This window comes from Trichosurus vulpecula, chromosome 7, assembly GCF_011100635.1.
Source record: "Trichosurus vulpecula isolate mTriVul1 chromosome 7, mTriVul1.pri, whole genome shotgun sequence".
Classification (NCBI taxonomy): Eukaryota; Metazoa; Chordata; class Mammalia; order Diprotodontia; family Phalangeridae; genus Trichosurus; species Trichosurus vulpecula.
The window spans coordinates 169899426-169907856 of NC_050579.1; positions in this window are offsets into that span (position 1 = coordinate 169899426).

Consider the following 8431-nt stretch of genomic DNA (forward strand, 5'->3'; position numbering starts at 1 on the left):
TTATTCTTGTTGCAAGTATGACACAATGTCATAAGTCATTAATGACACAGGTCAAATGTAATAAGTTCAATGTGTTCATTGTAGATAAGATTTTGTTCTCCATTTGGAGGCAGGAGTTACATTAAGATGCCTGGAGTTCCCAGTAGTTTGTGTCTGTCATCAGCAACCTGTGACACCACACCACCACAGATTGCCAACTCACTAAGTCACCTGGCCACATAGCCTTCTACACTATGGCCTCCCCATAGCTGCCCTCAAGGTCCTTGCCACCGGACTGCCTTTCAATGAGGTCCTATTAGTACTTAAGTATCTGACTCCCTTTTAAGAAGGGGTCCTATGCTCATTTCCTCACTGTAGCACCTAGCATAGTGAGGCCCCAGGGTGCTCTGACTTCTTCTGCTCTTTTTCTTTTAATATTGAGAAAAAAACTAACAAAGCAGAGACAGGATTATCTCCTCTATGTGCTTCTGAGTCTAATTCAAAAGTCTAGCATTGAAATCTCTAAATCTAGAGCCTAGAGACTCTAGTATTTTAAGACTTTAAGACCTAATACAAGAGGTCACAAGTATAATGTGTAGTTTAATAACTGGCTACTGTTTATCTCCATTGTTTTTGTCGTTGTTCTTGTACTTCCAAACTACGAGAAATAAGTAGCACACTGTAGTGTTTCCTTCGGATTGTTAACCCAACACCCGACATAGAGTCTTCATATTAGGGAGCATGCCTATATAAACAGAATCAAGAGTAAATCATTTTCAAATCACAGGCATTCATTACAGACCATTTCTCCTCTTGATATGCATAATATATTTGCACACACATACACATATGTATGTATGTATGTATATGCGTATATGTATATATGGACATATACATATATATTGCATATGTGCATAAATTGAAAAAATATTAATGGTTTTTAGAGCAGAAAGTACTGCTTGTTTCAAATGGCAAATGAAATTTATAAAATAACCTCCATTAATGAAACACATGAATGATTTGCATCACCAACAATTGGATCTAATCTTTAATCAGCCTTTCAGGAAAGATTCTAATAATCCACCTTCCCCTTGGGGCTCAGATTCTCTCTAGTGAATCAAATTGGTAAACATTGAATACAGACAGTACTTGAAAGACATTGTGCTTGGAACTGGAGCTTGATGCAATAGAAAACCATTTAAGACATTTTTAGGCTTTTTTTTTTCCTATTGCAATATCTAATATCAGGTATGCATGGTGCCAACAAAGTGGATGCAACGACCTAAAGTGAACTACACTCCCATTGCTTTTAGCCCTGTAGCTACCATAGTAAAATTGATACTTGCCTCAAATGGCTAAATCTTGCACTTAAAAAGGCTGGTTAAATTCCTTGGGGTGTCGATCTCAGAACCTTCATTCTTCAACCCTCTGAGTATAGTTGTTAGTGCTCAAGCACTGAAACCTCCAAGACCTAATACAAGCAGTCAGATATAAATTTTGTAATTTAACAGCTTGCTATTGTTCATTGTCATTGTCTTTTTTTAAACACTGGCACTAAATAATCTGGTGTTTTGTAAAAATTTTTCAAATCTGCTGGAGGCTATTGAAAAATGGATTTTTCTAATAATATTTTCAATTACCTTAAAATCATTGCAAACATCAAACATGCAATAATACTTAATAGGTTGAGGAAAGAGTCCCTTCCCTCTGCCTATGAGTTGTAAATTAATATGGTAGCTAATAAAGCATGAATAAAGCAGGTGACCTTTTGGTACCTTTGTATATTTTTTCTATAATCGCATTTGTATGCAAACATGCAAGGATGATAAAGCTTCTTCATGTAATATATATTTCTCCCCATAACACATATTTATACATACTTCTAAGTAAATTTAATTACTGTTTCTATACGTTTGATTACTACATCAATATTGTATTACTCACTTTTCTCTAGGACTTTAAGGTATGCAGGGTGCTTTCCCCATATCAGCCCTGTCAGAACAACTTTATTAATGCCATTTTACAAGTGAGAGGGTAAATGATTTACCCAAGCTCACAAATATCAGCTCATAAATATCAAAGTTAGGGTTTAAACCCAGTTCTCTTGACTTGAGAGTTCTTTCCACCACACCAGACTGCCTCTTACTACACATTATCTATGAGCTCCTGCTAATATCCCCCAGCCCCATGTACATTCAGATCTCATTGAGTCATTTCAAATTTGGGCTACTGATTTTGTTGAGGACTTTCATAAAAATCATCTCAGAAGTAATCTTAGAACTATATAAAAATGCTTATTGCTGTGGCTCTGGTTTGCTGTTTTCGCTTTTGAGTTTGTCTTGTCTAACCCATTCCAAAATTTAATTTGCTTAGCTCAGGTTGTGCATATCAGAGCTTGATCCTGTGTATATTAGAGTCTGGTCAGCACAAGCCCCTTTGAGTAGCAGGAATAATGGAAACACATGAGCCATAACAGGATATATCAGTCTTATTTGGCTCCAACTGTTTGGTTTGACCTTGATCACCTTCATAGACTCCATCTTCTCTGATCTTTCTCTTTCTTCCTTCTTCCTTCTCTCTTTCACTCTGTTAGGCAAACTTCTTCATATTCTTCTCATAGCCCTCTACAGTTCTTCTGAATTCATGGGTTATGTGTTCTTCCTTCCATTTTTTTATGTTCTTTAAAACCTGAGCTCATCAGAGAGCTCACTGTGTAGTCACATGTGTTCTTTCCCATTTGGGATTATTCATGATGTATTATAAGAATTTTATTTTTTTCTAAGTCATATTCCTCTTGGGGCATAGTCCCTTTGATTGTTTTCATTTATATGATCACATTTTTTCTCTTATTTTTTTGTAAAGTTCTTTACTAAAGTCATGGGTCTTAGTCTAACTAGGAACAGCATTTCCCTTCTTTCAATAATACAAATTCCTAGGTTCCTGCAACTTCTATATCACCATCTAGTTCTTTGTTATGAGAATTGTTTCCAAAGTAGTACTTACTCCCATTACTTGATCTACCTTCTGAGAAATGAAATTTTTCAAGAGTTTAGCAGATCCTCTGCTTTTAGCAGATTGAGACTTTTGGCAGATGTCTGGTTAGTTGAAGTCCTCTAGCACTCATATAGTTTACTCCTCTATCAGAGTTTATAATCTATTCTGAGAAAGCATCAGCCAAGAGTAATGGAAAGTATTCTGGATAGGGAACTGGGAAACAGGTTCGAGCCCCAGCTTGTCACTAATGAGTTATGTAACATCAGGAAAATCACTTCACTTTTCTGAGCTTCAGTTTTCTCATATGCAAAACGAAAACATTGGATTAGATAATTTCTAAGTCCCCTTCAAACTGCAGCATTCTATTTTATGAATATCCACAACCTCTGCCTAGCTTGGTGGACACCATTTGTCTGCATTGCATTAGGCACCATGACGTTTGACATGGTGCTTGCCCAACAAAGATCTTACTATCTCATTAGGAAAAAAAGCTATCAAACAGGAGTAGCTTTTAGGTAGATTTTACTGAAATTTATTTTCTTTGCTTGGATAATTTCATTTTTTTTCTTCTTCCCATGGAACCAGATCTTTTACATCCTTCAGGACTCCTCTTTTGAGTAGAGTTCTGTTTTTGGATTCAGGAAGACCTGGGTTTGAATTCCACTCCAGACTCTTACTAGCTGTGCAACATTAGGCAAGTCACTCAACTTTGGGGGGCTTCATTTCCTCATCAGAAAGTGAGGGGGTTGGACTCAATGATCTCTAAAGTCCATTCTAACTCTAGATCTCTTATCATATGAGCCTCCAAGAAGCCTCACCAGACCATTCTGGAGTCTAGTAATCTCCCCTCCTCCATCCTGACAGCCCTAGTCTCCACATTGTACAATTATCATGTACTGTCTCGTGGAAGCTCTTGAACTTTTGGATTTATTGTAGGCTCATTTAAATCTCACACATAACCTTTTCTGTACTTATGCCCTATCTCCCCAATTACATTAAAAACTCGTGGAGAGTAGTGACTCTTTTGTATTCAACTATGTATCCCACACTGCACCTTGCATGTAGTTGGTGCTCAATAAATATGTGTCCTCTTTGCCTTATATTTTCCCCCACAAGTAGAACTGCAGCGCTATGGTTTATTAAGATTTTACACTTCCTTTATACCTTTCATTTGAGGAATTTATAGCACTTTTACAAACTGCAGGCAGAGGCCTCTATTTGGAAAGCATAAAGACATGGATCATTTCCTATGATTTAAAAGCAGGCATGCCAGAGGTACCGAGCAACATTTTGACCGGAAATCTTCAGTGTCATTCTAATCACTGAATGGAAAGGTTTTGACACTCCATTTAGAACATTCTGCCTGAAAGGTTTCGAGATATCCAGCTGAGAGAATATTTATTTCAGGGTCTCTGCTTCACGTATCCTGTCATGGTGTTATGAAATACATGAATAACCTCCCTAAGTAAATGATATCTCCACCTCCATTTGAAATTATTAGCTTAGGTAATAGGATGCTTTTCTGAAGGGTAAGAAATTTACCACCTTCTAAATGATGAGATAGAAATCTGCAGGGACAGAGATAGCCATTATTCAAGGTGAGACATTTGCTTCAAGGATGCAATGGTTGAAATTCAGAACTACCTAGAAGCTCTAACTTTTGATAAAAAATATATATGTATATAAAATGGATGGAAAACTGAAGCTTACCAGTTCTGCTGCCTGGTTTCTTTTCTATTAAAAGCTGCCCTCTCAGGACCATAGGATCATTGATTTAGAGTTGGAAAGGGCCTTAGAGGCCTTCTAAATCCAACACTCTCATTCTACAGATGAAGAAACTGAGGCCCAGAGAGTTTAAATGATTTGCCCAAGATCACATAGCTAGTAAGTGGCAGAACCAGGATTCAAAATCCAGGTTCTCTGACTCCAAATATAGCACACTTTCCACTGAAATGGTATAAAATTCATTCACACTAAAGCATAAATGACTTGTGCCCCAAAATTACTACCTTTCCCAAGGAGATTTGCATTTCAACCAGGGATAAGATTCTTAAGTTAAGTAACAAAGTTTCCATTGGTTGCATCAGCGAGCAAGAGGTATTCCCATTGTGAAAGAGTGCCCTCTCTATACTTCTGAAATATGCCACCTAAGCACTCACCTAGCCTATCTATAAGACAGAGCTATCAGTCCTTTCGGTAGCAGCCAACAATTCGATACCCTCTACAGTGTCTGTAACAGTATATTGACCAAACACCTGATTTCTATCAGGAGGAGCCTGGCCTTCACATCATGAGCCTCTGTTAACATTTTTAGTGTCAGGCAAAAGAATACCATCCATTCTTATTCCTGAGTAGAAGTCAAAGGTCAATCATATGGCCTTCAGGTAACGAACATAGGCCTCATTTCTTCATTATTGCTTATGAAGCTGTGACCTGCATTTTCCCCAATGGTCTACATCAAGGTTATCTAACCTTAGGTTTTTATTGAAACAATAGACAATGTATTTTGATTTGCCATTTTAGTGAGAGCTCTATGGTAAACAGGTCGCATAAATTGCTCTGCGGGCTGCATGCGGCCCCGCAATTTGGACAACCCTGGTTTATGTAATCACTGCCAACATTTTAACTCTTCCCTAACCTGGGAAGACCTTGGTCCTAACCCATCCTTCATGGTGCCTCAAGAGGGAATTGAACTTTTTTTTCTTTTTTTCTGAGTAACTATGGGAAGGGAAGAGGGGAAGATTTTAGTCTCTGAGGTGATAAATGAAGAATAATAGAATCACAGATTTCGAGGTGGAAGGGATCTTTGAGGTTATCTAGTGCAACACCTTCATTTTAAACAGTTGAGGAAACCACTGGTAGTAAGTTACAAAGCTAAAGTCTGAACTCAGGCCCTCTGACCTCACTCTTTCCAGTGCACCATAAAGGACCTTTTTGAAGTGTAACTTTGTCCTTTGCTACTTTACTCAATCTCCTCTTTTCCTCCTTGAAGCCTTCCCAGACCAACCTAGCCCTCAAACAGGTGGATTTCATCCTTCTACCTGTACTAATCTGAGCTCTTCCATAATTTCTTATTCTGATCCATTCTTGCCATAATTATTACTACTTTTGAAAGGAAGTTACAGACTATTAACTGTATTAATAATAACAATTCATTTCATTTTCTAGGATTGTTTTGAAGGACAGCTTCACAAAAAGTATAAACGATGACCATCAAGTCATCATTCCAGGCAAACAACACCTAGAACATAAATCAGATTACTTCAATGTACAAAGGAACTTTATTCGAATACATTTGGGCAGTTTTACCTCACAACTTTTTTGGCTTTCTATGGGTATGAGGTTTCATAAATATATCTTTTATCTCATCTAGTGAGTTATAAGAAAAAAAAAGACCCAAATGTTTATATTTCTAATTAAAGGTTAAATGTTCCTCCCACTTCACATTCAGGAAATTTTCTATAATGTGACACAATTATTCAGGGGAAATATTTGGCATGGGTAGTTACATATTTTATTTTTTTTATCAAAATACACATAGTAAGGTACCCCATACTCCAACTGATAAGCCTATTTTTCTCACTATTTTCAAGTTACTTGACCTCACAGCTATTCAGCTTCTAAGCTGTCTTAATCATGCCCTACACTGAAGAGGGAAAATGATTTCAAAGGCAGTAGTAAATCAAAGATGTAGCCTTTCCTGACCCTGCATCATGAATTCATCAAAAGTCATTCCCCCAGACATGCAATGCATAACTGAACCTGAGGCTGCTTAGTTGCATGGCCAAGTCAAATTAACAAGCATCTTAGTAAATACTATTTGTCACATGCTGTACTAAGCTCTGGGAATACAATATGTGCAAAAAGAATGGCAGTTCCTGCCCTCAAAGAGCTTACATTCCATGCCAATGGGTGGGGGCGGGGGGCAACACATAATAAAGGAAGCTGAAAAGTTGGGGGTGGAAGGACTAGATACAAAGGTACCCAGGGTGGAGGCTTTGTAGAGAAAGTCCAGGAGAGTCAGGAATGCAGCCTAGAAAGGAATAAATACGTGGAGGACCCAGGCACCCTCCTTGAAATGAAGGTTCTGGGAGAACCCAGCCAATCAGAGGGAAAGGTCTCAGGGATGGAGGGTGCTTCCAATCTATGAAGTCTGGGGCCAGATTGAGACTTCAAGGTGAAGAGGTTTCTGGGGCATTGTAAAGAAAATCTAGGAGAGTCAGGAGTGTTACATGGAGAAGAAGGACACTTCCCCCCCCCGGGGGGGGGGCACACACAGCACAAGGAAAATAGATTAATAAACACAAAGTAAAAGACATCTGAGAACACCTAAATCCAACATATATGCTGCTCCACCATGTAGTGAGAATAAGTATATTAACTTAGGATGAGCACCTTCCATTTTCTTTTTAAGCCTCTATTTTGGACTAACATTGTTATGTAAATTGTTTTTTTGCTATAATGTATAGATTTAAGTAGTATAGTTCGGCAATGAAATATTATTTCCCCATATTTGGTAAAAAAAAAAAAAACTATTAGTGATATATGGTTGTTCCCCAAATTTGGTAAGCAACTATTGACAATATATATTGTGTCTTAATTTTGGTAATAACTGATAAATATTTTCTAACCATATTAGGAAACATAAGATCTGATGATAGTTTCCTTTTATCATAAGCTTAGGTAATCAATCACCAATCAAAATTTAGATGTAATTTATAAATGTCCCTTAGTCAAAACCCCAGAAACCCCAGCCATGAGTCTGTTCCTGAGTCATGAATGAGATAGATATCTGGGTCCTTACATTTGAAGATTTGCAGCGTTCCATGTTTGCTCAAGAGTAATGCTGTTTGATGGGCACTTTGTCAGAATGCCATCTCTGAGGGATACCCACAGATTGTGGCTGGGTAGAGAGGGAACATTGTAAACACATTTTTGGGAAGCTGTAGGAATCAAGTTGATGGTTTGTTCCTAGAAGATTAATGTTAATTATAATGTTAATAAAGTTTGCATGCATTGAGAAATATAAGTCTAGTTGGTGTTTCTATCATACATAACAAAGTAGTTTTAAACATTTACGCGCCACGTGTAACATATTGAAACAAAGTTCTACTTGTCACTTTGTCATTCTCTCCAAGTACCATATCACTCTGAGAAACTTGAATACATCAATGAATCCATGATTTTTGTGATGCATCCACTACCCTTAAAAAAAAAAATATGTGCATCTATCTAACAGATTGGAGATCTTCCTATGATTCCATTAATATTTTGTGAGTGTCACTGTTCTCATCACATTCTCTTCTACTAAGTTTGGGGAAGCTCATCGCCTAGCTTAGCAGAAGTATAAATGTTTCTGGTTAAACAACTCCCAAAGATGACATAACAAGGCATCTAGGGATTTCGATCTGTGTCTACGAAAGGATTACACACCAATGAAATTGAAACTACTCTTAAG